The sequence below is a fragment of the Dermacentor andersoni genome, chromosome 10, assembly GCF_023375885.2.
Source record: "Dermacentor andersoni chromosome 10, qqDerAnde1_hic_scaffold, whole genome shotgun sequence".
Taxonomy (NCBI): Eukaryota; Metazoa; Arthropoda; class Arachnida; order Ixodida; family Ixodidae; genus Dermacentor; species Dermacentor andersoni.
Window position 1 is genome coordinate 13084431 of NC_092823.1, and position 12500 is coordinate 13096930.

General features: G+C 54.8%; 3 non-coding genes across 3 annotated transcripts; 1 reads left to right on the forward strand and 2 right to left on the reverse strand.

Annotated features, from left to right (window-relative positions):
* Positions 1-181: 181 nt before the first annotated feature.
* LOC140213850 (5.8S ribosomal RNA) lies at positions 182-334 on the reverse strand. The gene has a single exon (XR_011890832.1). It is a non-coding gene; the product is annotated as a 5.8S ribosomal RNA (ribosomal RNA).
* Positions 335-1908: 1574 nt separating this feature from the next.
* On the reverse strand, positions 1909-3723 carry LOC140213837 (small subunit ribosomal RNA). The gene has a single exon (XR_011890818.1). It is a non-coding gene; the product is annotated as a small subunit ribosomal RNA (ribosomal RNA).
* Positions 3724-9120: 5397 nt separating this feature from the next.
* Positions 9121-9312, forward strand: LOC140213818 (U2 spliceosomal RNA). Its single transcript, XR_011890803.1, has one exon. It is a non-coding gene; the product is annotated as a U2 spliceosomal RNA (small nuclear RNA).
* The last annotated feature ends 3188 nt before the right edge of the window (positions 9313-12500 follow it).

Consider the following 12500-nt stretch of genomic DNA (forward strand, 5'->3'; position numbering starts at 1 on the left):
AGTAATGCCTCGTTTCCGTCTTTTCGAAGAATTGGCACAACGGTTTGCCACCGTCTCCCTCTCGTGAGGCCGCTGGCGCGTGGCTTTAGCGCTCAACGTACTGTCCATGATGCCGACGCGGTCAAAACGAGTCGACGGACGCACGTTCCCTGTGCGCCGAAGTCTCTCTTGATATGTGATCCGACCCTCAGACAGACGAAGCCAAGGGAAGACCCAAGGCCGCAATGTGCGTTCAAAGAATCAGTGCTCAGTGTGTCCTGCAATTCACACCAAGTCTCGCAGCTGGCTGCGTTCTTCATCGACCCGAGAACCGAGTGATCCACCGCTTAGAGTCGTGAAAAATAGTTTGTTCAATTCAGTACAGTACAACCAGGGTTTTAGGCACGTGGCGTCTCCCTGTGTGTGGTTTCGAAGAGCGCCTTTCGGCGTGCGCTCCTCCAGTCTCGCTCTTTCGGCGGCCGCGTCTCAGCAGCTGAAAGCCTAATGGCACTCCACTCCTGCTACTCGCGCGTGTGTTTTGCGCCCACGCCTTCCTCGCTTGCCCTCGAGGTAGCTTATGCCGTTTGCGCGCACTCGAAGCCGGTTTTACCTGCCATCCAACCACCGGACCCGTGTGTCTCGTGTGCACGTTCACATCGCTCCACTAAAAATTGCAAAGAGCGACAGAGCCATGATTAGGGCTAAGCCGCTGTGGAGTCTTTAACGGCTACACGGCCACGGGCAGGGCTTCACCCCCATCGACGTGCTTCGCTTCAGTCAGCAGTAGGTTCATAGAAGGGCCTCAAACACACACACACTTTCGCATCGGCAGATCGCCGCAGCATAACCGCTGTTGATCCAACAGCCTACTTGAGACGAAAGACAAGAGCCCGGCGCGCGTACTCGCGCAGCTCTCCAAAACCACTCGGCCAGTGCCAGGGACGGCTCCCTGCGCCGGCGCCACAACAAGTCTACTTGAGGCGGAAGACGAAGCCAGCAAGGGCCTGGCCGCAAGTGCGTTCGAATCCGGGACTACAGTCCCTCGTCTGTCCGTACTTCCTCTTTCGACGTGCGGCGCCTTCCCAAAGCGCACAAGTCCGCTAACCGCAGAACGCTTCCGACGTAGCAAAGCCGCGTTTCCTTCGGTACTTCGCAGCAACGCCGCCTTTCCCTCGGCGGCGGGCGAATAGCCTGCAGACGTCGTCGCATTAAACCGCGATCTCGACACCTCGCGCGTCACGAGCAGGAGCCGACCGGCAGCCTCCGGCCCTTTCGGACTCGGTGGCATTTGCCGCGGAGGACGGGAGAGCACTTTAGGCCACGGTTCCTTCCGTACTTGGCAGCCGCACCCTCATACCGACAGTTCCATGACCGACCGAGCGCCACACCGTTCCTTTAGTACTTGGGCGGCAACAAAGTCGGGTCGTTACTCCATACTCGCCGCAGGAAGCGACCGGCAGCCGCCAGACTTTTCAGACTCGGCAGCGTTTGCCGCGGAGGACGGGAGAGCGCTCGCACCACGGTTCCGTGTGTGTACTAAGCGGCAGCGGCATTAGCTCTCGACCGTCAGTTCCTTGACCGACCGCACGCTTCGCCGTTCCCCTCGTACTGGGCAAAGCAGCAGGTCGGGTCGTCTTACTCCCATTCCGCGCAAGAGCGCCAAAGCGGACAGAAAGCCCACCCAGTGTGCGTTACGCCGTTTCTACCCGCGGGCGCGGCCAAGCCAACCGTCCAAGGTTGCAGCCGGCGTCCACTGGGCGCAACAAATTTGGCACGGGGCGCCCCTCAAAATTCAGGCAGTCCCCGGCATGTTCGGGTATAGCCGTCCCCGCGTCCAAGCGGGGCCAGCGGCGGAAAGCGTCGGGCGCAGCGAGCTGCTTCACCCACACGGGGTAGAAACAATGGCGCTCGCCACCCTTCACAATCCGGTAATGATCCTTCCGCAGGTTCACCTACGGAAACCTTGTTACGACTTTTACTTCCTCTAAATGATCAAGTTTGGTCATCTTTCCAACAGACCGGCGCAACCGAAAGGCCGCGCCGGACATCGGTCCGAAGACCTCACTAAATCATTCAATCGGTAGTAGCGACGGGCGGTGTGTACAAAGGGCAGGGACGTAATCAACGCGAGCTTATGACTCGCGCTTACTGGGAATTCCTCGTTCAAGGGGAACAATTGCAAGCCCCTATCCCAATCACGAAAGAAGTTCCACGGGTTACCCAGTCTTTTCAGACAGGGATAAAGACACGCTGCTTCCTTCAGTGTAGCGCGCGTGCGGCCCCGGACATCTAAGGGCATCACAGACCTGTTATTGCTCTGTTTCGTGCGGCTAGGAGCCGCTTGTCCCTCTAAGAAGGTTGTAAGGTGCTGGGAACCCCGCACCTATTTAATAGGCTAGAGTCTCGTTCGTTATCGGAATTAACCAGACAAATCGCTCCACCAACTAAGAACGGCCATGCACCACCATCCACCGAATCAAGAAAGAGCTCTCAATCTGTCAATCCTCCCAGTGTCCGGGCCGGGTAAGTTTTCCCGTGTTGAGTCAAATTAAGCCGCAGGCTCCACTCCTGGTGGTGCCCTTCCGTCAATTCCTTTAAGTTTCAGCTTTGCAACCATACTTCCCCCGGAACCCAAACACTTTGGTTTCCCGGAAGCTGCCCGCCGAGTCATTTGAGTAACTCAGGCGGATCGCTGGTTGGCATCGTTTATGGTCAGAACTAGGGCGGTATCTGATCGCCTTCGAACCTCTGACTTTCGTTCTTGATCAAAGAAAACATTCTTGGCAAATGCTTTCGCAGTAGTTCGTCTTGCGACGGTCCAAGAATTTCACCTCTAGCGCCGCAATACGAATGCCCCCGTCTGTCCCTCTTAATCATTACCTCGTATTCCAAAAACCAACAGAACAGAAACGAGGTCTTGTTCTATTATTCCATGCAAGTTTATTCAGGCGACTCGCCTGCGTTGAGCACTCTAATTTTTTCAAAGTAAAAGCACCGGCCTTCTCGAGGCACACAATGAAGTGCACCAAGAAAGGACCGGCATGATGTTCAGTCCGAGCCGTCGCATCGGGTAGATGCACTACTCGTCTGGAACTGAGATCCAACTACGAGCTTTTTAACCGCAGCAGCTTTAGTATACGCTATTGGAGCTGGAATTACCGCGGCTGCTGGCACCAGACTTGCCCTCCAATTGATCCTCGTTAAAGGATTTAGAGTGTACTCATTTCAATTACGGGGCCTCAAAAGAGTCCCGTATTGTTATTTTTCGTCACTACCTCCCCGTGCCGGGAGTGGGTAATTTGCGCGCCTGCTGCCTTCCTTGGATGTGGTAGCCGTTTCTCAGGCTCCCTCTCCGGAATCGAACCCTGATTCTCCGTTACCCGTAACAACCATGGTAAGCAAGTAACCTACCATCGAAAGTTGATAAGGCAGACACTTGAAAGAAACGTCGCCGGCTCGTGGCCATGCGATCAGCACAAAGTTATCCAGAGTCACCACACAATACGGGCCGAAACCCGATCGATCTTGGTCTAATAAAAGCACCCGTCGCCCAAAGGGCTTCAGGCTCACTGCATGTATTAGCTCTAGAATTGCCACAGTTATCCAAGTAGGAAGAAACGATCTAAGGAACCATAACTGATTTAATGAGCCATTCGCGGTTTCGCCTTATTTCGGCATGTACTTAGACATGCATGGCTTAATCTTTGAGACAAGCATATGATTACTGGCAGGATCAACCAGGTAATCGTTCAACTGCGCGTCCAGCCTTTCAAGCAGGCCGGACGCCGTTTTTGCGATGCCGAGGCCACCTTCAGGCGCCCCAACACGCTTCGTTCTCGCAAAGGGTAGCACTTTGCACAGTCCGAGACGACGGCGTTCGAGCTCGCAACGGCGCCCTCCCCGCAGGGCCGGGTATCGCCACGCGGCAAGAAGCACGCAACATTCTCGATAGACCGGTTGTGTCGACTCGATCGCGGCTTGCGGTTTCTCTCGAGCCCGCAGCACTGGTGGACCGACCGACACTTGCAACGTAGCCGAGACGGCAAAGCCGCTAGGCGACGGGTCACGCCCGCGCCTTCGGCGCTTTCGTATTTGATTCGTCCGAGGACGATGCGGAACACACTTCGATATCGTGGAAAAAGCGTCGTCCGACAACCAGCCCCTAACGCATCAAGCGGATGAGGCTGCAGACGTCAGCTGTGGGATCCACGGGAGCGATACCGGGGACACGCTTGACGGGCACGAAGCCCGCCGCATATCAAACACCCAGGTCGCTTTGGGGGCGACTGCTCTCTGGGACCCCCATATAATAGCAGCGATAAGTACCCAGACCTCCATGGGGCCGTACTCGTGCCACTTTCGACGAGCGTTTGGCGAAAATCGTGCCGCCTCGTAACGCCGCGAGCAAGATTGAAAGCTTACGTCGGCAGCACAATGCCGAAGTCGTGAAAGCGCAGCGCGTCCACCGAATGCGCGAACGGCAATTTCTCGCCAATGGCCAGTACGGTTTCCTGCACAATTGCCTGTCTGTCGCCCTACGGGGCCCCCGGCCGATCGATTCGAGGCACGCTAGCACGGCCCCTTCGCCATTTCCGAGCACGAGTGCGAACAGTGCGGGCGGCGTGCTCGACGCCCCGGCTGACGTCGTTTCGGACTTTGTCTCTTCGCGTGCTCGCGGCAACGCCGCGGCCAACGACGACGTCTGCGCGGTTCTTTGCCGGTTCCCGGCGTGCTACAGTGCAGCCCTCTGCAGGGTGACACCGGCTCCGTCGTGGCCGTGCGGCGGCTTGTACGCAAAAGTTGCGTCAAAGGCGTCGCGCTCGCGCCGCCCCGGCACACGCGGTTTCGGACTTTGTCTCTTCCAGCGCTCGCGTAGTCGTGGGCACGATTGTCGACGTCGCAACGGTGCGCGGACACCGCCACGAGCACGCGCAAGACGAAAATCGCACTACGGTACAATGTCGGCCGGGGCCGTACGGCCCCTTACAGTAGCAGCGATAAGTGCCCAGACCTCCATGGGGCCGTACTCGTGCGACGCGGCGGCGTACTGCGCCGAGCCGAGCGCCAATATTTGGCTTTTGCAGGGCGGATTCGAGCTCTGGCGATCGCCGCGGTACCGCCGCTCACCGATTCAAGGCACGCTAGCGCGGCCCCTTCGCCATTTCCGAGCACGCGTGCGAACAGTGCGGGCGGCGTGCTCGACGCCCCGGCTGACGTCGTTTCGGACTTTGTCTCTTCGCGTGCTCGCGGCAACGCCGCGGCCAACGACGACGTCTGCGCGGTTCTTTGCCGGTTCCCGGCGTGCTACAGTGCAGCCCTCTGCAGGGTGACACCGGCTCCGTCGTGGCCGTGCGGCGGCTTGTACGCAAAAGTTGCGTCAAAGGCGTCGCGCTCGCGCCGCCCCGGCACACGCGGTTTCGGACTTTGTCTCTTCCAGCGCTCGCGTAGTCGTGGGCACGATTGTCGACGTCGCAACGGTGCGCGGACACCGCCACGAGCACGCGCAAGACGAAAATCGCACTACGGTACAATGTCGGCCGGGGCCGTACGGCCCCTTACAGTAGCAGCGATAAGTGCCCAGACCTCCATGGGGCCGTACTCGTGCGACGCGGCGGCGTACTGCGCCGAGCCGAGCGCCAATATTTGGCTTTTGCAGGGCGGATTCGAGCTCTGGCGATCGCCGCGGTACCGCCGCTCACCGATTCAAGGCACGCTAGCGCGGCCCCTTCGCCATTTCCGAGCACGCGTGCGAACAGTGCGGGCGGCGTGCTCGACGCCCCGGCTGACGTCGTTTCGGACTTTGTCTCTTCGCGTGCTCGCGGCAACGCCGCGGCCAACGACGACGTCTGCGCGGTTCTTTGCCGGTTCCCGGCGTGCTATAGTGCAGCCCTCTGCAGGGCGACACCGGCTCCGTCGTGTCCGTGCGGCGGCTTGTACGCAAAAGTTGCGTCAAAGGCGTCGCGCTCGCGCCGCCCCGGCACACGCGGTTTCGGACTTTGTCTCTTCCAGCGCTCGCAACCATGTCGGGGCCGACGCCGACGACTGCGTGGTGTTTCAACGATTGCCGGCGTGACACAATGCAGCTGCGTGCGGGATGCCAGCGATTCCGTCGTGTCCGTGCGGCGGCTTGTACGCAAAAGTTGCGTCAAAGGCGTCGCGCTCGCGCCGCCCCGGCACACGCGGTTTCGGACTTTGTCTCTTCCAGCGCTCGCGTAGTCGTGGGCACGATTGTCGACGTCGGAACGGTGCGCGGACACCGCCACGAGCACGCGCAAGACGAAAATCGCACTACGGTACAATGTCGGCCGGGGCCGTACGGCCCCTTACAGTAGCAGCGATAAGTGCCCAGACCTCCATGGGGCCGTACTCGTGCGACGCGGCGGCGTACTGCGCCGAGCCGAGCGCCAATATTTGGCTTTTGCAGGGCGGATTCGAGCTCTGGCTATCGCCGCGGTACCGCCGCTCACCGATTCAAGGCACGCTAGCGCGGCCCCTTCGCCATTTCCGAGCACGCGTGCGAACAGTGCGGGCGGCGTGCTCGACGCCCCGGCTGACGTCGTTTCGGACTTTGTCTCTTCGCGTGCTCGCGGCAACGCCGCGGCCAACGACGACGTCTGCGCGGTTCTTTGCCGGTTCCCGGCGTGCTATAGTGCAGCCCTCTGCAGGGCGACACCGGCTCCGTCGTGTCCGTGCGGCGGCTTGTACGCAAAAGTTGCGTCAAAGGCGTCGCGCTCGCGCCGCCCCGGCACACGCGGTTTCGGACTTTGTCTCTTCCAGCGCTCGCGTAGTCGTGGGCACGATTGTCGACGTCGGAACGGTGCGCGGACTACGCCACGAGCACGCGCAAGCCGAAAATCGCACTACGGTACAATGTCGGCCGGGGCCGTACGGCCCCTAACAGTAGCAGCGATAAGTGCCCAGACCTCCATGGGGCCGTACTCGTGCGACGCGGCGGCGTACTGCGCCGAGCCGAGCGCCAATATTTGGCTTTTGCAGGGCGGATTCGAGCTCTGGCGATCGCCGCGGTACCGCCGCTCACCGATTCAAGGCACGCTAGCGCGGCCCCTTCGCCATTTCCGAGCACGCGTGCGAACAGTGCGGGCGGCGTGCTCGACGCCCCGGCTGACGTCCTTTCGGACTTTGTCTCTTCGCGTGCTCGCGGCAACGCCGCGGCCAACGACGACGTCTGCGCGGTTCTTTGCCGGTTCCCGGCGTGCTATAGTGCAGCCCTCTGCAGGGTGACACCGGCTCCGTCGTGTCCGTGCGGCGGCTTGTACGCAAAAGTTGCGTCAAAGGCGTCGCGCTCGCGCCGCCCCGGCACACGCGGTTTCGGACTTTGTCTCTTCCAGCGCTCGCAACCATGTCGGGGCCGACGCCGACGACTGCGTGGTGTTTCAACGATTGCCGGCGTGACACAATGCAGCTGCGTGCGGGATGCCAGCGATTCCGTCGTGGCGGTGCGGCGGCTTGTACGCAAAAGTTGCGTCAAAGGAGTCGCGCTCGCACCGCCCCGGCACACGTGGTTTCGGACTTTGTCTCTTCGAGCGCTCGCAGCGATGTCGAGGCGATCGCTTACGTCTGCACGGTTTGCGGTGTGCTACAATGCAGCAGTCTGTCGCACTACACCTCTTGGTTGCCGAGGCCAGCACGGCAATTTACTGAAGCGAGCGCATTGCGCCCAGGCGGCAGCGGACTTTGTTGCTTCGGGAGTGCTCTTGCTGTAAAATTTGAACGGCTGCAGCTGCGCGAAGCAAGTGTACCTATTTTCACTCTCTCTCTGTCTGCCTTTGAGGCGACTGTAATTTCACTTTAAACGCAACTGGAGGCGGGAGCAACCTGATGAGAGTAGGTGGACTTCGGTACATGTAATTTAGAAATTGCTTTCAAGCTTTGAGGACATACACCTTCGCGCCATCTGCTTTCCCCGTCTCTTTGGCACTTTATAGTATGTGCTGCATGCTCTGCATTCCAAAGAAACACGCCTGTCTCTCTCCCTCTCTCACGTTCTTCTTCTTTTTGTAGCTGCTGTTGTAGAAGATGCTATGCTCTTTAATCGCTGTAACATAGAGTGCTTGCACAAGCCAACAACTTTTGCGTGTTTTTTTTTTTTTTCTCTTCCCAAGACGTTTCTGCCATTATTCACTAACTCTCGTTCTTAGTATGCAATGGAGCGTTAGCTCGCGCCATCTACCTTTCTTTCTGTATTGCAAAGTCCGCAGGTTTTCCTAGTTCCGTACACAGATGGCGCCAATGCGTTTTGGCGCCAGGTTCGAACGACCTCGCTCTACTCGTGTTTGGCATTTGAATGTTTCAAAGGGGTTTGCGACAGGGGGTGGTTCTTGTGCAAGGCTGAGCTTTCCAGCTGCGTTTAAGCTATGCTAGCATGTGTGCGTATATATATATATATATATATATATATATATATATATATATATATATATATATATAAATACACAAACACACACACATGCATATATACATACACACACACGGTAATGGTAAAGATGATGAGGTAGCACTTTTTTTTTTCTTTTTTTTACAATGCCTGTGTTTCAGATGGCGATCTTTCTCCCCTCTATGTTTCCGGTTGGAAGGAGTGTGCAGCGTTTTCTATATTTATTTTGTCATTCACTTCTATGTTGCTCGTCTTCGTACATGGGGCATGCTACCTAATTCTACCGGTCGATTCGACACGTTGCGATCCGTCCCGGCCTGTGCCGTATCAAAATTTTCAGTGGGCCTTGCGGTAAATAAAAAGAAATGAAGGAAATGCGCGTAGTATATTACAATTGCACACGGGCTTGAAACGAAGCCCTCAAGGAAGGTCACCTTGAGCGGTCGCATTCAGACGGAAGTAAGCATTCCCCTGGCGCGTTTTTTTTCCGCTCGCCTGTTCCGTTTTCTACGAGGTTGCCTTGGTTGGTTTCGCGTTACAAGCAAGCTTGCACTCGGGTCTCGTTTCTACGCGACAGCGTTTCGTTAACAGCGAAAGACTGAGGCGTTGCGAATTCATCCGTGAGATAGGGAGCGTTGAGTCTGTACACAGGCTGAATTTTATAATATTGCCCACGCTGTTGCTGAGGTTACCCATGTCGGCAGGGCGCCCACAAGGCAGTAGTACAATGAAGTGAAGTGAAGGACATCGCTTCTCGGCCTTTTGGCTAAGATCAAAGTGTAGTATCTGTTCTTATCAGCTTAATATCTGATACGGGTTCTATATGGACCCACGATATTAAACCTATTTTTGGAAGTTGGCGGAGTGCTTGAAGCCTGCTTCACCTCCGCCGCAGGTCGGCCCGGTATTGCACTACCTCCGGGATCGGCCCCGCTCACTTAGGTGAGACTTCATTCAATCAAAATGAAGAGCACAAGCTCAACGCGAGCACTGACTTGACACGCACCATTCCTATACTACACGCAACGATGCCGGTTCGCGGACCACGAGAGTAATTAAACTGCCACTCCATCTGTGTGTAGCGTCGCACTTGTTGCGTCGCAAATGGGACAGCCGCTCCAGCAAATTTCTAGTTATGGGCTTCGAGAAAAATTAATGAAAGCAAAAGAAAGAACCAGAATTCCTATTTGTCCGATGTCTCTGAATGATTGTCTCCTGTAAAGAGCCACTTGGGGGGATGGGGGTAGGATTAGCCGTGGGGTTCGCAATCAATATGAATCCCACTCAAAGCCAACACTGGATTTTGGAGTTCACTATCGCTTGGATCCGTAAACCACCGCGCCCACGCAAGCTCGCCCTGCCGCCGAAATCCGCTGCCCAAGTGGAAGAAAGATTCCCTATGAAAGAAAAATAGAGTGCCCGATTTCTGGCAACTACTGTGCAGCCTTTGTGTACACATTTTCGCAGCAGTGGGACCGAGCGCCTCGAAAACAAACTTGTCGTATGCCCGAATGTGGCGAAATATATTCAAGGGTTAAAAGGTGCCTCATCTTTCTAACCTGTATGTTACGAAGACCTGTTGCTACCTTTTCATCATGAACATCATCATCATCATCATCCTGGCTACGCCCACTGCAGGGCAAAGGCATCTCCCATGATCCTCCAAGTACCCCGGTCAGGTGCCGATTGTCGCCATGTAGTCCCTAATCTAATCTGCCCTCCTACCTTTCTGCCACCCCCTGCTACGCTTCCCTCCTCTCGGAATTCAGTCTGTAACCCTTAATGGCCACCGGTTATCTTCCCCCCAGATTGCATGCCCTGCGCATGCCCATTTGTTTTTCCTGGTTTAAACTTTGGTGTCATTAACGAGCGTTTGTTCTCGCACACCCCAATCTGCTCTATTCCGATCCCCCCGTGACGCCACACCCATCATCCTTCTTTCCAGAGCCCGTTGCGTCGCCCTCAGTTACCCTTCGGTAATCCTCAAAGCTTTTTGTTGGGACACTCGTGGCATCTTTCTCGTTTAATGAAGTCAAATTTTTTTCAGTTTTGGGGGAAAACTCAATGAGCTAGGCGCGATTGTGTCCCTGGCGCCGCTCTCAACAAGATGGCGGCGCCCATGCTTTTTGCCTGCAGGTTCGGCCCTACGCAGAACACGCCTGCCGGGCAGTGTAGCCACGTTGAAGGGGCAAAGCGTAGTGCAGTGAAGCGCTTGCTCGGGCGAAAAACGCAAATATGAGCCAAACAGGAATTTCCATTATTGGAAATTCCAGTTCAGTTTGCGCATTGCGTTCGCCTAAGGTAAAGAACACAAATGCGAGTGCCACAGCAGTCAAGTCAAAGCTTAGGATTGCGTACCATTTTTTTTTTTTTTTTTCGTGCCTTTTACTCCTGGCCTGCGTGGCCCTAGCGCGCATGCACACGAAAGTAATGAAATGGTGAAAACACGAAATAATGCGGTGCGGCTGTATCATATCTATTTTGTGCGCTTTGTTCTTTGTGGACTACAGCGGTGTGCGTCATGAGAAAGTTTCGGTGCCCTTCTTGGGTGACCAGTGAAGCTATATTTAAAACCACATTGATTTGTACGGTTATTGCTACAAACTGCGTGTGGGTGTTTTTCTTTTTCGCTGCCAACGATGGGTTATCGCAACCGCGATCGGTTCTGCTGCTACGCTAGACGCGTGCTTGCCAACGGTTGGCTCTATACGCGACCCGCGACGCGTGGTCGGCACATTCAAGCAGTCAATTGCAAACCGTTCCAAGAAAAAGGATGTACTCCACTTGCCACCTAGTTCGACGATTGTACTTTCTGACCCTCGAGGAAGCGCCGCCATCCCACGTTTTCTATAATACGATAAGATTCAGAGCGACCGCGACCACTTGTCTTTGTCAATATCTCGGAAACGCTTTCTTTTTCTTTTTTTTTTAAATCCAGATACTCAGACGCGCCCGTGTTCACGCGCACTTGCTCTCTCCGATAAGCAGGGAAGCTCGGTTGGGGTGGTGTCGGGCCTTGCGCATGCGCTGCTGAGCTCGTCGCTTCGCCGGCCGGTCGATGCTGGCGCGGTACTGGTAATGAACTTCGACGTGCATGGTGAAACGTCACTTTGTATTGCCACTGTAGACTAGCAATGCAATGTGTTTGCGAGCGATTGGATAAATGAGAAAGCGTGCACTGTCTACAGTTTATGCCCCTCTAGAGTAGTGGAAATGTTGCTCCAAGTGTTAGGTTTGTAATTTGCGCCTACGAACATGAACTAAACAAAGAAAATGGTCTGCAGCCGCCTTCGCTTCATAAAATTCCCGTACGAAGAAATTTCCGTGCGCGAATGAGAGAGCAAAAGAGAGAAACCATGCTAAGAAGAATGGCTGCCTTTTACGTGATCTCGCGCATGAAACCAGACGATGGATTAATTTTAGCCGTTCATTTTGATTTGCCGAATGTAAACCGGAACACTTTCTCCACGCGGTCTTCAGATTTGAATGGCAATCAATCACATCCTTTCTTTTTTTTTTTTTTTCTGTTTCTTTCTATCTGGAACCGAAAGAATTCAGAACGCCATTTCAATCTTAGATTCGATTAGATATCGTGACTGGTATGCTGAAATATCACGCCTTATCTGGTGTTAACCTTCTTGATCACGGCAATAAAAAATCGCCAGTTCCCGAACTTTAATCGCGCCGAAGATGAACCGATATGCTGGATTCTTATTGTCATGATTTTATAGAAAGCGCTGGTTCTATGGCTAGCTTTGAGGAAAAGAAAAACATCGTTCAGGAATGTATAACTCTAAACAACTAAAAAAAAAATCTGCCGGCAATTGGTACTACAACGAGAGTACTGAGAATACTGGAAAAGATGAAATCCAATCATGCTGAACTGAACTGAAATTATTTCATCAAGACATGCCCCGAAAAACGTGGCCACTTTCAATGATAATTTCAAATGTGATTTCTTTCTTTTTTTTTTTCTTTTTTACGACGGATAATAATTATCTTTCCAATGGCGGATGTGAAAATTTCAGAGCACGGCATTTTCGAAATCCCAAGGCCCCGGACGCATTCTCTCTTCTTTAAGTATTTTGGTGGTGCACACGGAGGAAAATTTCGCGCACGTAATTTA